Below are 20,042 nucleotides of genomic sequence, written 5' to 3' on the forward strand. Positions count from 1 at the left end.
GTGCAGACACACATCTCGCTAGAGTATCAGGAAAACCAAACTTACCCCATCATGTACGTGATGTGTAAGTCCTAGCTCTGGGTGGGGACACCAGGAGAAATGCTGCCCCATGGAGCAGTAGGATGGTGCCCTTCATCTCTTCTCCCCTCATTTTTTAACCACCAATGGTTTGTTGAGATTGTTTACTCCAAAAATGACTATTGCTGTACTAATGGAGCAAGCTCTTCGGCTGCAGTGTTGCAATTAGAGTTTTTACCTCTGTCTATGAAAAAACAGTTGTCATGGTAGGGTCTAAGATATGAAGAGATGAGAGGATCTTAACTTCTGTCATTTAAGGACCAAAGTTAAAGCTGGTTGGTTGGTTTTGTGAAGGGAAAGCTAGTGAGGAAAATGCAGAAACATTTATTTGTATGAATTGGGCCATTCATAAGATAATCAGTATGCTTCTTGCAGAGATTTATACTTAACAGAAGACTAGTGGAAATGTAAAACATAATTAAATACCTCAAAGCTAAAAAGCAGGTATGGTTTTGCTTGTGGTTCCCCCCTCCCCACCACCTTTTTTTTTTCCCCCCCCCCTGTCTGTAGGCTGACTAAAACCCCTGCCAAGCCGTTGAACACCCGTTACGCGCAGGTTCACCCAGCGCAGCGATCTCCCGCGGGTTACGGCAGGCACCGGCTCCCCGGGGCGGCCGCGGGGGGGCCCGCCCGCAGCGGTCGCTCGGCGGCCCGGTCAGCCCGGCCGCTGCTGCCGGCCGCGGGGCCGCCGCCTCTCCCGAGGGCCCCTCCCGCCTGCTGGGACGCCGCGGCCGCGCCAGACGGCGTCGGCGGGGAGCGGCGGGCGCCGTGTGCGGGGCGGGCGGGCGCCGTGTGCGGGGCGGGCGCCCTTGGCCAGCGCGCGGGGCCCGCCCGCCTCTGCAGCCGCCGGGGGCAGGTGAGCGGCGCGTGCGGCGGCGCGGGGCGGGGGCGCGCGGCGAGGGCTGCGCGTGCCCCGGCGGAGGCGGGCAGTGCCGGGCGCGAGGTGGCGGCCGCGCGTCGCGTCGTCTGCGAGCGGCCCGGGAAGGGCGCGCGGCGGCCCCGGGCCCGAGGCGGGCGGGAGGTGGCGAGCGGCGGCCCCGGCCCAAGGGCCCGCGGAGGTGGCGAGCGGCGGCCCCGGCCCAAGGGCCCGCGGAGGTGGCGAGCGGCGGCCCCGGCCCAAGGGCCCGCGGAGGTGGCTAGCGGCGGCCCCGGCCCGGCGGCAGGTGCGGGCGGCGCGGGGGAGGCAGCGGCCTTCGGGAGCCGCTCGGTGTCAGCCAGCCCCGGCGCTGGGGGAGCGCCGCTGGCGGCGGAGGGCAGGAGGTCCGGCGGGCCCGTTCCCTACCGGCTGCCGGCGTGGGGCCGGTTAACCTGGTCGGCGCCAGGACTAGCGGAAGTACCAGTTGTTCAGGTGAGGAGCCGTGAGGGCGTTGGGTGTTTGTAAGCGCAGAGGGGCACCTGCGTTAGCCCAGGAGCTGGCGGATTCTTAGTCGGGGAGAGAACAACTCCGCTAGCCCGTGGGTTTGCAAGTTGCCCGGAGAGAGCGGTTGTCTGCCAGCCGGAGATTTCCTGGACCCTCGCCTGTAAAACCAGCTGGCGCTTCTGGCCCCTGAGGCGTGCGGGGCGAGGCGAGGTGGCCCGTGGCACCGTCCGGGGCTCCCCGGGTTTCAGCCGTCCGCAGGCACTGCAGGTGGCCGGGCGCGCCGCGGTGGCCGCGGGTCTGCCGACCTGTGCCAGGCGGGGCAGGGGCCGCAGCGGCCTGCGGTGGGCACCGGCCCGCCCGCCGCAGCGCTCGGGCACAGCGGCCTGAGGGTGGCTGGTGGTGGCACTGGGATAGTGCAATAAAAGGGAAATGTTTCTTGGGTTTCTGTGTACTCTGTGGTTCTGGATAAATCCTGCTCTGCTGTGAGACTGCGCTAGTCCTGTGTGAGAAACTGTGTTCCAGAGCTGTGTAGTGCAGCAAACTCTGGATCAAGATACCACCAGTTCTTTCTTTGCCTGAAACACCTTCGGGTCTAATTAGTCAGGAGACACGAAGCCGTTGGGTAGGGGCACTGGCTGACACGGACTACTACAGCTAAAAAGTAAACAGGTTGCTTCAGGTTGAAAGACACGTTCACATTCCCATGTTCTTTCACTCATACCCGTGAATTGTACCCGTCTGATTTTGCTGTGTTCTCAATGAGGATGTGTTTTACTGGGGGAAGATTTGTAAACTAAAGTTCCACCATAAATGATTAGACATTCATGTTTGTCGCCTTTCTTTTTTTACCGTGGAGATTGGAGAATGGACTTTCTACATAGTATGTGTGGAAAAATGCTCTAAAATATTTGTAACTTTTAATATATTTGCTCGGGGAAGTGGTGTAAAGTAAGTAAAGACACAAGGGCGAAGCTGATAGAGTGGCATACTCTAGGGTGACTCCAGAACAACTTCTGTGCCGTTTAGCCTTTTCAGAGGAAAACGAGCTAGAGTAATCCCCAAAATACCACTTTTAAAAATTGACTGTAAGGAAACATCTTCCCTTTTTGTATGCCTGTTGTTATATGTGGTTTTTGGTTTAATATGTTATTTCTGTGTTTATTTTATGAAGCATAGTTCAGGTTAGCCCAGCAACATACCTTGCTAGTTGAGGGTGAGTCACTAAAATCTCATCTATAATTTGTTTGAGAATGAAGTAAAGAGCAGGAAGACCAGACAATTCAGATTTTTTTTTTTTTTTTTGTGTGTGAGCATCCTTTGTTTTAAAATGTGCTTAGATACCTTAGATGGAGCTCTTTAGATTTATCTAGCTTTTATCATGAAATAAACAGAACTGTCTGCAGTACGTGGTGTGAATTTGGTTGAATGTAGAGAAATCTGTTTGTAATTTGAGTTGGGTAGTCTCAGATTTCTGGAATATAAAGCACTTGAATGTAGGCTGGCTTCTTCACTCTGTGGGGACCCTTGTGTAGTAGACTGAGAAGTGTTTGCAGCATGCGATGTTATCTTACGGTGAATTTATTGTTGTTATATGTCTTTGCCTTACTGTTTAGAATGACCTGTGGACAGAATCCACAATCTAATGACAATTTAAAATTATTTCCTGCCTTTGTGGTTGCATAGTGACAGCTGCGGGGGAAACAAGCAATAAGCAACTGCAGGAGATTGTAATTGTGTTGTTACAACACACTCTATTGTAAATTGTTCTACTTTGGAAACAAATGGCCTTGTAGAGAGGCTACAGATCAGAATACAGCCTGGTTTGGTATTTGTCACACTGATAGTACAGCAGCAGAAGTAGCAGCTCACTTTAACCATGGACAGACGTTACAGCACTGATGTAATAAATACATCGATCTATTTGTTCAGAAGTGGAGAGCAGGGTGAGTGAGGCTGAACTGTGGTTTCTCTTCTAAATAGCTAAATATACATAGGGGAATCTTCCACAGGTTGTTGATGGTGCCTAATGTAGAGAAACAGCGAACCAGAGGACAAGGAGAGTTGGATGACCCTGACAGTGAAGCTAGTTTGTATGAATCTGAGAAATGCAGAGCATCTGTATTTCTGAAATAATGACTCATGACATACATGCAGTGTTAAGAGATGGACTGATATATGCAGATAAAACTATCTAGAAGATTAAATATTTTCCTGTGTTTTTTACTATTTGTATTATACTTTGTTGTGTTATATTAGTTACTTTCTTACTCCACCACCCTTTTTTCTCACCAGTCACTGCTGAGAAAAGACACTTGTATTTTTGTTACTTCTAAAATCTTGTCAAAGGAATAATGCCACATTATTCTGAATATAAGATTTTATGTTTAAAAGTGTTGCACACTTTCACTTTGTTGTAAATTGCTTGACTTCTTAAGCCCAATGTAAATACACCTGCAACTTTTGCAAGTAGTGATAAAGATACAGGTATCACCTGCCTGCTTCCCCCCCCCCCCCCCCCCCCCATCATCCTGTTTACTGTATGGCTTTGACAGGTAAAAAAAAACAAACCCCTGCTGCATTTCCTAGGTGAATGCACTCTCCATTGAAAGTGCCTTCCATTACTCTGAATATTACCAGTTACTTGATGATCTGTCCAAGCATTTCACAAGACCTGTGCAAGGGTATGCAGGCTAGGTCAAAAAGGAAAGCGGGCACGGCTGAATTGTAGGTAGCTGCCCTCATCTGAGCTCTGGGGAGGGGGATGAAGTGAAGAGTTGATCAAAACTAATTGGTTTCAGTGGTACTATGTTCCGGATATCGTGCTCTCTGATAAGCAAGTGTTGTTAGAACAGACAGAAAAGTATGTATTTAAGAACAGCTTAAAAATATATATTTCCTAATTAGCGAAACCATGAACCTAATTCTGCAACCATGAACCAGTCTGCGGGTAAGACTTGTTCTTGGTTTTCAAGGTTTCTTTTTAAAGTAGCTTGTCATCATCTAATACTTATGTAGTTATAATGTTAAAAGAAAAATGTATTTAAAATATATATTGACACTGTTTCTGTGTGCAGAAGCAATTTTTGCAGATACTGTTCTGCAAAACTGTTTTCTCCAGGGTTCTTCCCAACTTCATTGTTGTTACAAATCAGCATATGGCCTAGAAGTCACATTATGTTAACAGCATTTCTGTGCAGTACTTTTCATGTGGTGCTCTTGAGGTGTTTTGTGTCATACACATATTTGACAGGAAAATAAATCTAGCACCTCTAAGATTATAATGGGGTGCTGAAAAGGGTGTGTTTGATAGTATGAATTCCATGTTATTACATAGATCCTTTGATCAATGTGTTGGTTTTTTATTCACACTTCTGGGAACTGTTTGTGTTCAAGTGGGAATTGCATGACTCTAGGTTTAACACTGATTTTTCACTTTTCTTTGAAGTGCCAACAGCCTTCTCAAAAGACATGATACTCTATTTTAGTAATCAAATGTTAATATTTGTTACCTGCTGAGAACACAGATACAAAGGGCAAATTGCACCTTGAAATATTGTTTTAAACAGTTGCATTATAAATCTTACTTTATGTAGTCTGTCTTATGCAGTATTATTTTTATATGCTTCTAGAGTTCTTTAGTCTTTTTTTTGTCTTATGTGTAGATGGACTGAACAATGTAAATCATTAGTGCACACTTGGTCCCAAGTATATCTGGAGAAGACATATACAAGTTGGTATTCTGGCATTGTATAAAGTACATCTTCAACAGTAATTTACTTAACTTATTTTGTATAAACAATACCTATATATGAGCAGGTTTTAGTGAAAATTTGCAAAATATTTGTGGAAGAAGAGTTTGGAAGTAAGATTTGAGGAAGAGTTGTGTTTTCAGGTTGAAAATAGCCATGCATTTTTGATACAGAAACCTTGACTACTGGTAATTTCCCAGCAGACATATTTCTGTTACGGCTTTGCAATGTCATGACTGGCTTTCTTTGTAGTTCCCATGGCAACAAGGATTTTTGATCTGCAAAGCAGAATACTGTGTATGGTTTGAGGGGGGAATAAATTTTCTTTATTACAGAGGAATTTTGATCCATGAAAACTGCTCAGGCACCCTGCTGTCCCCCTGTCCTGTCCCTCTACTTAATAATCTGTGTTTTGACTGTATGATTACATGTAAATCCGAATTCCTATTTGACAAGAATAGTTACCTGTTCTAATTTTTGATACAGTATAAAAGACGGTGGAAGATTTGTAAAGCGTTATTGTAGTGATAGCATGGAAACATGTCGTCTTCCAGGTGGCGTTTTGACAAACAGGAGGGCATTGTATATGCATATAAATTTGTATGTGTATATATTTGTGAGCATTGTATATGTGTATAAAAAGTAATGAGAGTTAAAGATGCTCAGGATTTGCATTGGCTTCTGCTAATGTTTACTTTGGCTTGGACTTGTTTCCAAGATGCATTCGTAAAATACTTTTAAAATGGACTTACACATTTTAGTAAAGAATCTCAAAATATCATACCTGATTCACAAACTAAAATCTGGTAACAGTGGCGATAATCTTGTGTGGTTCTGTTGTGTGCCTATCCCTCACCTTCTTAGATGAATACGTGGGTGGTGTGGGATGTTTGGGATGTATCCTGAACCAAATAGTTACAGGAGAAGCCTTGATAGAGTAACTATGCTTAGGGCATGGGTATTTTTTCCTAATTAGATAGGGGTTTTTTGTGTTGTTTTTCTTTTTGAGCACTTGTTCCAAAAAAAGCCAATCGAGATTTGTTGAGTTTCCCCCCAACCGGGTTAGTTTAGTTTTGGGTTGTTTTTTTTCTGCAGGTGGGATGAGACAGGATGGGGATGGGGTTTGTAACTGGTAGGGACTGATATAGTTAGTGAAATGGACAGCGTGGGTAAACTAGGCAATTACTGTTTATGTTGTAAAAGCCTCTGAATAGTATAATTAAGAAAGATATCTCCATGACATCTGAAAGACAATTTAAAAATGCATTAAAAACAAATTTGTAAAGTCAAGCCTGCTGCCAGTGGTCTGCTGGTCTTTGTGTGGTTTGGGCTGGGAGACCTCTGTCTCCCCCCTGCAACCGTCATCACACATACATGTAGGATTGTAATGGAATCATGAAAACGAAAAAACACTGTACTGATCTCTGCAACTGAAGTTGCTTGTCCAAAGACATGTAGTTCTACTGGAGAAGTATTGTACAGGAGTAGGGCAACCTAGTATTTAGGTCATAACTTCATCTAAATATCCATTTGTAAAAGACTTTTCACTAGTACTTTCTGTCACCTGTGTGTGTCATAGCTGTGACAAAGTAACTGAAATATATGTGAGAGAGAAATTGAACTTAATGTGCGTACCTAGGCCTGAATATCCTGGATGCCTATCAGGTTTTTTTCAAGTGGAGCTAGAAGTTCTGAAATGACTAATTTTAAATTTTTTTTCCACCCTCACACCACTGGCCTTCTAGGAGATGGATTGAACATGTGCATGTAGTTTAGACCTGTGTGTGACTGTTCTCATGAAGAACAACTTTCAAGTCAGTTCAGTGCCGATGCTGAAAAAAGGTTATAGCCTGCAGTAGTGTATCTTTCAGAATGCTCTATGTGATTCTGGAGCATCCTTATGTTTGGGAATTAAATCAAGGTATGAAAACTGAAATTTTGAACATGGGTCTGCAAAAATTTACGGTAACTGATAGCATCTGGCAGTGTGTTTCATATCATCTCCTCCCCTACCTCCCAAAACAACCTCAACCCGTTAGTAAGAGCTTGAAGGTTTATTCTGATATTTTTTTCTTCTGGTTTTGCTTGTAATACTAGGCGGTACAGTTTTTCACTGAATAGTATATCCAGTGCTCCCTGAGAATTCAAGAGAAAATGATAGTTGCTAGCTTGGGCTTTATGCTTGAAAAGTGTGCAAAGATTAGGATAGGGGATCCCTTAAATGCAATTAATAAGAGTTGTGTGTTGCAATGTCAGATGTTTCCCCTTGTGTATGGATAGGACGTGGGGCTGGTGATTCGCGTGAAGCTGGATGAATAGGTCCAACAGCTGGCTTCTGCATCTCTGTTGGGACGCATTAGGAGGAGTGACAATGCGATGACATAATCACTGACCCCACATTGTTCTCGGCTATAAATCCTCTGGTTGCGGTCTCTACTGTTCCTCAGCATGTGCTGTACGTGTTTCGGGGCTTTTCAGATCATCTCCATCACCATCTGCTACATAATGGAAACAAAACAATTGTAGCGTGTGTGGAGCCAGCTGACTCCCTGAGTGGAGATGGAGGTTTGCAAAATACATCTTTTTTTCTAAGGACTTGTTTGTCTGGTTGGTCTTGTTGACGTACTGTGCGCTAGTCACCAGGCTGTCATTATGGATGAAAAATAAAATGAGGTAACAACTCATTTACAGGGACATATGTGTTTTTCGAGCAGGTCAGATACTGCATACTGTATATGCTTGTGTGCAAGAAGTAGTGCACATCCTAGTATCTTCCTAATTAGAAGGGAATCATGGTCCATACCTGAAACATCTTGTCAGCATGAATATATTGTAACAGTTGTCCTGTAAGGGCAACGACAAGTGAAGCAACAGGGTTTCTTAACTGCAAGTATTCACTAGGTGTCAGTGCGTGATCACGCTGAACTGATGTTCTCGCTGAGAAGTTCTTTGATGATTGTGGTACCTCCCTTATGAATAGGGGTTTTAACGAAAATTCCTACTTTTGTCTCCAGAATGAAGTGTGGATTAAACTTCAGAATAATTAATGATTGAAAGTAATGAATGCAGTCTCATTTTTAGGAGCAGTCTGGTAAAAATGCTGATTTTAAAAAAACCCAACATGTTTTGTGCTTAATAAAGGTAATTTAAAGACTTAGAAAAGCCCCCATCTTGATCATTATCTAGCTTTCTTATCATTATCTGGTATGTCACTGATAAAACACTCTGTGTGGGACTGATGACGATCCTGGCTGTGACTAAAATCCCTATTAAGATGAGTAAAAATTATAGTTTTTCATAATGATACATTACCTTTAATAGAAACACATTCTCTTCATTACTTGCAAAGCTATTGTTTTCCATAAGGAGTGTAAAAGATCGAGTCTGTAAATGTCAGTTGAAGGGGAGGAAAAGCCCATGAATATAGCTAAAATTGCCTGGGTTTCTGTAAAAACATCTTGTTCTCTGCCATATCATGTCACAAGGATGAAATATCATGTTTATTAAAATATCTTATATTACTTGCAGCTCAGTATTAGATTTTTTAAAAATTTTAAAGCAGATAATATTTAGCCTGGTTTTAGTGATAGATGATTAAGGAATGTATGTTTTCAATCTGTATGCAGTAATCAGCATTTATATAGAATTGTGAATTGTTGCAAAATGGTTTCTTTGTCTTGTATGCAAAAGTATTTGGTGAGAGCTGTACATTAGCAGGTTAAAATAGCAAAAATAGTCATTCACTGGATAAATGCAAATATTTGAAATGGCTTGCCTGTACCTTCTGGTTTGTACCAAACTTTTCCTATTGTATTGTAATCCATGGCACTTAGGGATTGGTAAAAACATTTACATGTTATCCTTTTGTATCTAATCTGTTTACAAGTGAGGCCTTTTTTAGCACTGTTCCCTGGTACCCTATGGGAAGTGTTAATACTCATGCTAATAAATAAGAGAAGTTACTTTGGTTAGAAATACACATTTTTTGACTCATGCTTATTCAGTATGTAGCAGAAATACTGATGTGATTGTTCGATAGCTGACCATCAGTGTTTTCCCTGTTCTACAGTTATACAGTTCTAGCTGTATAAGAGGACCGTCTTTGGTGCCATCTTTGTTTATTTATCCCACTTAACTGTTGGATAGAAACTGTATGATTATCAGTCAAAGGCATATTTCTTCGACCCTGGTATCCCTCTGCTGACATCATGCAATGACATTTAAGCACTGCATCTGTCATTGTGGGACACAACTACCTGCCTGGCCAGATTTTAAGACAAATTCCCTTTGAGCTCGTATAAGAAGGTCCGTAAGAGATACCATAGGAAGACTGTAGGCATTAAAATAGACCATTGTCTAACATACACCTTTCCCTTACATAAACGTACTGAATGTAAACACATATAACAAGTTCTAAATAAAGGAGTGATTGAGAGACTTCTCATTGCATGATTCAGACTTTGTGTCTGAACATTGAAGGCCCATTCTCCAGCTTCAGTTGCTTATTAACTTCACCAAATTATTGTATAATCACAAGGATGCAAAATAAAAGCAGATTCCATCACTGCCTTAAAAATTGTTCCTAACTAAGGCTTAACAATGTATGTATAAGAAATCCTGATTTTTGGTTTTAATGACAATGTTGGGATTCTTCCAGGACCTTGCTTCAGAAGTTGGTCTGTCTGAAAAGAGATCTCTCCCCAGTGACAAAATTTTTATCTTTCCGTGTTTGACATGTCTCGAGAAATCTGTTTAAAATAATTCCTGGTGCTTGCTTTCTACTGTCCTGCTTTTCATTGCCAACCGTGACATTCTGTTGGTGTGGTTCCTTTGAAGTCCGTGATTCTGCTAAGCATTTTCTTGCAGGCATACTGCTGCACCAAAGGTGATTAAAAAGGCATTTGCAACTCAGGAAATCAATTTGATGGTTCTTTGCAGCTGCAACTTTTAAAGTAGTACATACTGTGTTTTTAGCATAGAAAATAGAGCTTGTATCTCTGTAAAATAAGCAAAGAGAAATTTGGTCATCCTGCATGTCACTGGGGTTTCCCTCTTGCTGAAAGGGACATGCTGGCACAGTAGGGTGTCTGAATTTCTGAGCTTTAGGGTATAGGTAGCTGCATGCACTGAGAATCCAAAGCACTGACCCTTCCTCTGTGGGTGGACTCTTAACATAATGGGATTTTCTCTGATCAGTGATAGATCATGTACTTGTTTTTACAGTAGAGAGCATTTCCTAAGAATGTGAGGAACTTGGTTACTGTTCTTTCCTCAGCCTGAAAGTGTTCAAATACACACCTGCATCTTCCATAAATGTACCATAATTGACAAGCAATATAATAATTTAGGGAAGGTAGTGTTAAGCAGGGGTCTGTCTTTTCTTTTGGGTGATATTGGATGAAAAAAGGCATGACACTCTAACCCAATATTGGGCCATTCAGTCGTGTGGAGGGATATCTGGGCTTTCTTGTTCAGAAGGTTGTTTTGGAAATAGGGACTAGACTACTGTTCCCTCCCATGCGAGTGTTTCTCTTCTACAGATTTTTGCAAATATGTATGTGAAGACACAGGTATATTGTTTGCAGAACACTTTTTTTTTTGTGTGTGACTGAAGTTTATTTCAATTGGGAACAAGTATGTTTTAATTTATCAGCAAAACTATGCACCAGTGTTTTGAACTCTACCTTAGCTATGACAGAGCAAAAGGCTAAATAATGACCTTGCTGCAAGGAGCATGACAAGTCAGGCACCTGCTGAATTTCTGAAAAGGCAACTGATCTTTTATATAATGTCTTTAAGGTTTTTTTCTCCTTTTTTTTTTTTTAACAGCTCTGCTGCTTACAAGCTTTATATTTGTTTACTTAAAATAGCTTAATTTAATTCTGTATCAATCCTCTGTTAAGATTAAAGATCTTTACCCAGTGCTTGTGTGATCCATAAGTTCTTATGTTTGTTGCATGTACGATGGTGAATTTTACATTAAAGAGCCAATTATAGTTTTTGCTTGTATAATGAATGTACTTGAGAACCAGGTTCACCATTTGGTCCCTTCTCTTTGCTGGTTGGCATATGAATGTGCAATTCTCCAAAATCTGATACAGAGGGAGACTTTCAGATATTGGGGTAGCCTCATGAGCTCTCTAGTAATGTATGTCGACTGATTGAGGGCAATCCTCCAATATTAACTGTGTCTAAGGTTGCTTTTATGTGGGATGTGACCAATATGTGTGGCTGAGGACAGGGCAGGTGTGTACATGAAGCTGGGCAATGTGGAGAGAGCAGAATGTTGTAGAGTAAACCAAATTAAGATGGCTAGGACAATGTGTATATGGTTGAAACCATGATGGTAGCACACAGTGCATAACTTATCAAATATAAATTGATTTTTAATTTTATTCTTTGAAAAATGAGAGATGCCCACAATACTAACTTGGGATTGGCATCAAATGTTGGGGGAGGAAGTGTCTTTTGGTATTATCCCTGTTCTTAATGTTTTTCCACCTTTCCTGTCTGAATTAGATGTTTGTAACTAACTTCAGTGTAACTGCTTAGGCTCAGAGTATTCAGCTTTACATGTTTATGTTTTTGGACTATTATGTTGTGTACTACTCTGCACTGAAGATTTCTGAAAGAACTACTAAAGGCTGTCAAAAAAGGAAAAATATTTATGGTTTCTGTTTGTTATGTAATAAACTTCCAAGAACATTTGTATACATACACAGGCACATATGATCTCCCAAATAAAATTTCAAGCATTTTCTCTAAGGGAAGGTTCAGTAGCAACATCTGTGGGAAGCAATTACCATGAGTATTCAGTGTAAATCATGCTTGCTTTTGAATAGGAACTTTGATCCCATGACAGAAATATAGGTATTAAAACTGATGTAGTTCCTTCATCAATAAAATCCCTTATTCATGGTCCTAAAAGAGAGAGGGCAGGGGGAAATATACTTTCCAATAGCATTTTTTTTTTTCAGACATCTTTATGTGTAATTGCAAGCTTGGTCATAACTGGATTGACTCAAAATCAGTTTAAAGGTTTGATCAAGTCAGTGCTTTAGTAGAGGAAGAAGGAATATAAATAAAAGAAGAAAAGTGTCTAATCTGCAAAATAAGCAGAAAGAAAAAGAACCATTATTAATCTTTCAGGTACTCAGCTGTGGTGACTAAGTAAAATCTCATAAGGTGCCTGTCATAGCAGTGAAATGTGGTATTCCTCCCTGACCTAGCTGTCAGGCTGTGTCGGTTCCTTCCAAAAGGGGTAGCACCTCATTTTTTTTTCTTACCGTGCTGTGTCAGCTTTATGATCCTCACTGGAGCAGATATGGCTGAAACCCAAGAATTTATTTACAGCTAATATAATTGTGTTAGTAAACTTGTTCAGATTTTGCTTAATTTTGCCTTTCAGTAGTAAAATCTAGATAATGGTTCAAAAAAACCTTGCTCTTAAAGTCTGATGTTTTAGGCTTGTGTAATGTTATTTAGTTATGAGAAGTTGATTCCTGATTTTGGGAAGAACTTAGCTGACTTAGTTGTTGGTATGTAAATAAGCAAATTTGGAAGTAATTTCCATGCTAGAAAGCTGCTTTTTAACATAGTGCAGAAGTTCATTGCTTACCTTTTCTCACTTGATTTCACTGAAGGCAGATGACTGTACTCTTGAGTTGATTGAGGGAATATAAATGGATGTTGGTAAGGGGGTGGGAGTCTGAGGAAGTTGAAAGTTACATAACTTGCATTTCTAAGAGGTGAAAATCGGTCTGCTTTGAATATGTTTCTCAATTTTGCCCTGAGATTTGTTTCTACCTGGCACTTGGCACTGTTTTCAGGAGGTTTCTGGTTTGGGTTTTTTTAAAACTTATTATTGTTTGTTTGGTGTTCGTGGTTTTTTTACACAAGCTACATGTATTTATTTTTTCTTAAGAGGAAAGGAGAATTTGTGTTGGTTTTGCCTGGTTTTGTCTATCAAGGAGCAAAACAAAACTTACCTATTATAACAGAGGTAGTGCAGTAGTGTTCCTCTTAAAACTAAGGAAGGAACTAATGCACTCTGCTTTTGGCCTTCAGCTGCACAACAAGCAGTGTAGTTTTGTTGTTTGTTTTTTTTGTGTGTGTCATCCGTCCGTGTTCCCCCCCCCCCCCCCCCCCCCCCATCTTAGAATAGTTTTTACAGCTCCCTGATAGATAATTCTTCCTAAAGTAATGTTTATTCAAGTGTCAGATCCCCACCAGTATGGTCACTCTATAGCATCCTCACATGCTGTTTGAAAACGGCTTGGCTTGTTACTGTTTTGAACTGGAACAAACACTGTTCAGCACAGTGGCTTCAGAGACAGCAGTCTTTTAGGTTCTATTAAAAAGTAAAAATGTATGATACTATGCTAAAGTAATCCTATTCTTTCCTGAATAGGTTTTGGTTTTCAAACTGTAGGGTGATGTGTTTTCACTGGGTATTGTCTGTAATTATCCAGCTTCTTCTCCAACCTGAACAGTCATCCCTTCAGGCTTCATTAAATGCAGTCAGTAGGGCATTGAAGCCAATATAGCTTGTTGTATGGCTTCTGCATTTTAATATGTTGCTATTTCTGACTGCAGAGTTCTGTCTTTTTCAGAGACTTGTGGAAACTGTATCACACACATCTTATTTGATAGCATCTTACTACTTAAACTTCAGACTACTGGAATCTGACAATCCTTGAGAGATTTCTAAGACTAGTAGATGATGGTGTCTGTCCACCACTTGTGAGAAAGAAACCTCAATTCTCCATTTTTTTTCAGTCATAAATTGTGATTTCCTTACAATGGCAGCCGCTTTAAATTAAGGAAGCGTTGGCCTGGATTTCACAATCAAACATCACTGGGTTTCAGTTCTTTTGACCATGTGGGATTTTTCTAGGCAGCAGCTCTGAATGCACATCAATATGTCATACATAGTTCATTTGTCGCTTTCTTCTTTTTTCTCTATCAGTGTTTATTCTGCTTGGGAACCATGCTGATGTATTTCTTGACACTGGAGTTGCTGATGCTGAGTTGCTGTGTGGAATTGGCAGTGACTGTGAAATTCAGATAGTCTTGTTTCTGCCTTACAAGCTTGGTTCTTCCCTCTTCAAGGATTTTTCTGCAGACGTGTAGGATGCTGAGAAATAGGGTGTTCCAGTGTTTCTCCATTCAGGAGATATAGTAGGTCTGATGTGGGGAACATGACATACCTTCCTGGGATCTTGCTAGCAGAACACTGAAGATCCTTATTTCTAGACCATGTGTGTGAGAATTTTGTTCTGATGTCCTAGTAACAATCTTTAAGGAGAGTGATTGTGCTAGAGGGGATCTGACCTCTTCTAGCATTAGTAGATGGGGTGATAGGTCTTTGGCTCCTGAGCTGGACAGTGACTGCTGTTTTTCTTAGGCAAATGCTTGATCCTTCAGTCAGTAGGCTGGTGAACAAAGTGGTAACAGTCTCAATGTCTGTCCTTATCCTTCTCTAAATATCAAGCTCTGCCTCTGTCTTTATTAATGAGTATGTTAAAGCTCATCTCACACTTGGCAGAAGAGATCTACAGTAATTGGTTTATAATGAAGGACAGTGTGATCAACTACCACACAGTTACATAACCACAGCATAGCTGCTGGGAGTCACATGCTGTATGAATGCCTGTGTGGATTTTCAAGTGGAGATAGAGAGATGTTACCAGTAATTGGAGTCCTTTGAGATATGTAAATCTACAAGTACCTTTTGCCTCCAGCCATTGTTTCCCTTTCCTTCTCTCCTACCTGCAAATATTTGCATTTCAGAAGAAACTAAAATGGTGTAGAAGGTGCTACCCGGTATCCTAAACATGAGAATGGGCAGGAAGGCAGCACATCCTATACTAGATTTTAGAAATAACCATAGAATGGTTTGAGTTGAAAGGGACCTTGAAGATCATCTAGTTCCAATCCCCTGCCCTGGGCAGGGACACCTTCCACTAGCCCAGGTTGCTGAAAGCCCTGTCCAACCTGGCCTTGAACACTGCCAGGGAGGGGGCAGCCACAGCTTCTCTGGGCAACCTCTGCCAGTGTTTTACCACCCTCGTAGTGGTAGGAATTTCTTCCTAATCTCTCATCTAAATCTACCCTCTGTCAGTTTAAAACCTATCGCTACAGTCCCTGATGAAGAGTCCTTCCCCATCTTTCCTGTAGCCCCCTTTGACTGGAAGGTCACTATAAGGTCTCCCTGGAGCCTTCTCTTCTCCAAGCTGAACAACCCCGACTCTCTCAGCCTGCCTTCATAAGGAAGCTGGTCCAGAAAAAGTGGTCTAGTCTTGAAGTGAATGTATATGTGGACCGTAGGGGAGTAGAGTTAACTGATGAGCTCTCATGCTCATCTCACTATATACCTCTTTTTTTTTTTTTTTTTTCAAAATTTGAAATAAAGGCCACTAACAGAAAACTGGATGCAGAACTAAATAAATCAGAGATCCTCTTTGATATCAAACCCTGTTGCAAACAGTTTTTGGTATTGATTTAGCTTTAAAGAATTTCAACTACTTGTCCAAGTAAATCCTTCATGGTTCTAGGAAGGAAGCTGGTATGTGCACTAAAGAAACAAGTATGGACCAGCTATGGGATAGAATAAAGTAGAGAGAGAGGAAAGTAATCTGTTAAAATAGAATAGCTTGAAATGCTTTTTATTTAAAAAAAAAAAAAGTAGAAAAAGCATATGGCCTAAAGAGAAAGATAACTGGACTACTGTAGAGATGACCAAGGAGGAGAGTGAAACCATTAGCTCTGCTAAAGGAAAAGGCTGAAAGTGGATACCGTGGGAAGGATTGTGTTTAGTTTTAGCAGTGTATGTTATGAAATACAAAAGATTTGTTTGAGTTTCTAATTATTTACTGACCTGTGTCCGTTCATCTTTACAGTCAGTATTGTCTAAAGTGTTAAGATAAACATGAGGGTGTTTTTTTTTCCATTATATCTGAGTGTGGAAGTGTGTATGGTTTAATCTTAATCACAAATAAGTTGTACTATGTGAGTGTCATTTTGTTTGTCTCCAGTGGGCCTGTGCAGCATCTTATCATTAACTCTGGAGTGGGAAGTAAAAATCTTGACTGACAAGTCTGGATGTTAAAGAACTGTGAGTTGCAAGTGAAACCGGAACCTAGATCCATGAATGGCTTACAATGAACCAATCCAAGTCAGGAACTGCCTTCAGCCCTGATGGCATAGCTATATAGCTTTAGCTAAAGGACACTGGCAGCCCTGCAGTTTCTGATTTGTATTTACTTATTTTAATTTACTTGATCAGTACCATTATATGGTAAGGCAGAGTAGGTTACTGAGATGTAATTTATATATGCTTCCTAAATTTTTTCTCTGAAGCTTTTTTCAGGAAGGAGGTGATTCCATAGTGTTGTTATTTTTCCATAAAGGGATTGCCAGAAGAAGCTTCATTCTTTGTAGAGAAAATGGAAGCAAATATTTCAGTAGAAACAGACATAATCAGGGAAAGGAGAAGTGAAGAAAGTCTTAATTCAATCCCTGATAAAGTTATAGAATGAATCCTCCTGGGGACTATCACAAATTAAATGAAGTTTGTGATTGGGAAAGTCAGCATGGGCTCACCAAGGGCAAATCATGCTTGACAAACCTGATCACCTTCTACAACAAAGTAACCTGCTTGGTTGATGTGGAGTGAGAGGTGGACATTGGCTACCTGGATTTCTCAAGGCTTTTGATACAGTACCCCACAGCCTCCTCCTAGAGAAACTGATACGTTACGGTCTAGACAAGTGGTCTGTGTGGTGGGTGGGGAACTGGCTGCCAGCCCGCACCCAGAGGGTGGTGGTGAACAGCGCTTTTTTTCAAACTGGCAACCTGTCACAAGTGGGGTGCCCCAGGGATCGATATTGGGTCCAACACTGTTTAATCTCTTAATAAGTGATCTGGATGATGGGATCAAGTGTGCCCCAATGAAGTTTGCTGATATACCAAAGTGAGTGGGGAAGTAGACACTTTGGAAGGGGGAGTCACCCTGCAGGAAGACCTGGATAGGCTGGAAGAGTGGACTAACAAGAACCTTATGAAGTTCAACAAGAACCAAGTGTAAGGTCTTGCACCTGGGAAGACATAACCCAGGAGTGCAGCACACACTGGGATCTACCCGGCTGGAGAGCAGCTCTGTGGAAAGGGACCTGGGGGTGTTGGCAGACAACGAGCTCAATAGGAGTGACCACTGTGCTGCAGCGGCAAAGAAAGCCAACAGGATGCTGGGTTGCGTCAACAAGGGCATCGCCAGCAGAGATGGAGAAATCATTATCCCACTCTACTCAGCTCTTGTCAGGCCACACCTGGGATACTGTGTTCAGTTTTGGTCCCTGCTATACAAAAAAGACGTGGACAGGCTGGAGAGGGTCCAGACAAGGGCTGCAAATACGATCAAAGGGCTGGGAAGCCTGACATACGAGGAAAGGCTGAGAGAATTGGGTTTGTTCAGCCTTGAGAAAAGAAGGCTTAGGGGAGACCTTATCACCCTGTTCCAGCATTTAAAGGGTGGCTACAAAAAAGATGGAGACTCCCTTTTTACAAGGAGTCACATGGAAAAGATGAGTTATAATGAGTACAAGTTACTCCTGGGGAGATTCCCACTGGACACAAGAGGGAAATTTTTCACAGTGAGAACATTCAGCCACTGGAATGGCTGAAGGGAAGCCTCAGGGAAGCGTTGGATTCCCCAACACTGGACACTTTTAAGACTCAGCTGGACAGGGTGCTGGGCCATCTTGTCTAGACCAGGCTTTTGCCAAGAAACGTTGGACCACATGATCACTGAGGTCTCTTCTAGCATGGTAATCTGTGTTTCTGTGAAGTTGTTGAAGGAATCTGCTTCCTGGTGAAGCCTTCTTTTTGTCCAGTGTAATAGTTCTGGAGAAGAAAATTAAAATGTATGTTGTAAGGAGTATTATAGAGAAGTGTAAAAAAAAAAAAAAAAAAAAAGCTGAAATAGCCAAACACATGTAAGCACACCCACAAATCACTTGAGTCACAGCAGGGACTAAGTACAAACCTGTATTAAAAAAAGACCCAATTTCCCCTTCTCCATCTCTGTGTATATGTGGTTAATTAGTCCAGTCATAGCACTTGGAGCCAGAGAGCATTAGGACTTTGCAGGTGCTGGCTCCAGTAAGGGACAGTTGGGTTTGGGTGCCATGCTGGGGGGCAGCCAGGGCAGCAGGTGGCTTGGAAAGGACAGGTGAGGCAGAAGCTGAGGGTGGTGCAGCAAGTATGGAGGGGGTCAGGCCTGGGGATGGCCGCCAGGCTGGCAGGAGCCTGGCGGTCAGGTCTGTAGTGGAGAGGGAGGCCTGAGATCACTGTGAGGCAGGTAGGCAGGTCTGTGGTCAGCATCCCAGAATCTGGATTGACTGGGTACCTAGCCAAGTTCAGGCATGTCTGCAGCAGAGAGGTAGCAGAGCTTGGGCAGGGGCCAAGGACAAGAGGCTGAATTTAAAAGCACTGTCCTGGCAAAGCGTGGGCAGGCCCAGAGCGGGGCTGTAGCTCCCTTGCTCTTTTGAGCACACGAGCTGCACAGGGGAATGTCCTCAGCACTCTGATATACTAGCAGAAGTGAATTTCATAGATTTAAAATGCATTGATCAAGTAAATCACTTAATTTTTGATGTGAAAATCGGGACAAATTTCACAAGGACTGTTTGATGTTATGTAGAATTCTGAAGAAACTGGCAAGTGTAGGTTACAGATTGCACAGACACCACTATTGGGGATGCTTGTGTGTGCAGCACTTATAAAGTGCAGGGGAAACATCAGCCTACTTAATGATAATTTTTTTGTAGCAAGGTATTTGTGTTTTATTTTAGAAACACTGACTGTATTGGAGTTGCTTCATTCTGGGACTATTTTAGAAGTGCTGGGTTTTTCTTTGTTAATGACCTTTTTTCATAGTAGATTTTGCAAGGCATTCCTATTTACTTGTTTGTACTGCTTGTTTCTCTGTGATTAGTTATTCTAATAGTGCTTTAGGGCTCGAATGGTGTTGCACCTTGCATCTGTATTGAAAAGACTTTTATTAAATCCAGTTATGATATGACAATTCTGTATGTCCATGTGTTTCCCTCAGCAGTAAGGTTGGTTGAAAGGTGAAACTTTGGTGCTTAAGCCTGTTTTCTTTTTTATGTGCAGAACTAAATTTGGAGGTGAAGATGTCTTCCAGCCAGTTGTTTACCAGGGCAAAATGTCTGTTTAGGTCTTCCTCGGTGTTTCCCACAGTTCCTTCCCACTAAAGAAAATTGTATTGATTGTCTGGGTTTGAAACCTCATAGTTATTTTAGTTTTTAATGCTTGCAGGAATGGATTTCCATTTTTCTAGGCATCTAGGAAGAGGTTTCATGTTAAACCGAGGTAATTTGGTTAAAAAGACACCTACTTTATTTGTTAAGACAGAATCTGAATATTACACACAGGATCCACTGGCAGTTCATTATGATAAGACTGACAACTAATTTTTTCAGAAGCTAAAACAGCTATTACTTTATAGTGAAAGTATGCTAATTGGTATAGTCTTGCTGTGGTTAAAGATCAATAATTCAGTGAAGAGAATAGATGCTCTTATTTAAAGGAATTCATAGTTATTTTATTGGAAAGCCATAGCCGAAGGTTGAAATTTCTAAACACAGAGGTGTTTGTCAGCTCCTGCTGCTTAACATTTTCTTTCAAGGGGAAATCCTGGAGTACAGATGCTTCGATGTGGTAGTAAACGTTACCATAGCTAAGGCTGGAGACTCCTTCTTGATTTTTGATTTTAATTTTAATTTAACTGTCATAAATCTGATGCTGTTGTCTTCAGCTGAACTGATGTGGGA

General features: G+C 41.8%; 1 protein-coding gene across 3 annotated transcripts in view; it reads left to right on the top strand.

Annotated features, from left to right (window-relative positions):
• The first annotated feature begins 834 nt into the window (after nt 1–834).
• The window catches only part of CSRNP3 (cysteine and serine rich nuclear protein 3), a 111,884-nt gene continuing 92,676 nt past the window's right edge, over nt 835–20,042 (top strand). For 2 of the 3 annotated variants that reach the window (XR_012633949.1, XM_074910632.1), the window contains exon 1: nt 1,209–1,426. The gene's annotated coding sequence lies outside the window, so the exon portion shown is untranslated. Of the gene's footprint in view, nt 935–1,208; nt 1,427–20,042 lie in introns of those variants that run through there. The other variant, XM_074910633.1, reaches the window with a different exon arrangement.

This window comes from Athene noctua, chromosome 7 (assembly GCF_965140245.1).
Source record: "Athene noctua chromosome 7, bAthNoc1.hap1.1, whole genome shotgun sequence".
Taxonomy (NCBI): Eukaryota; Metazoa; Chordata; class Aves; order Strigiformes; family Strigidae; genus Athene; species Athene noctua.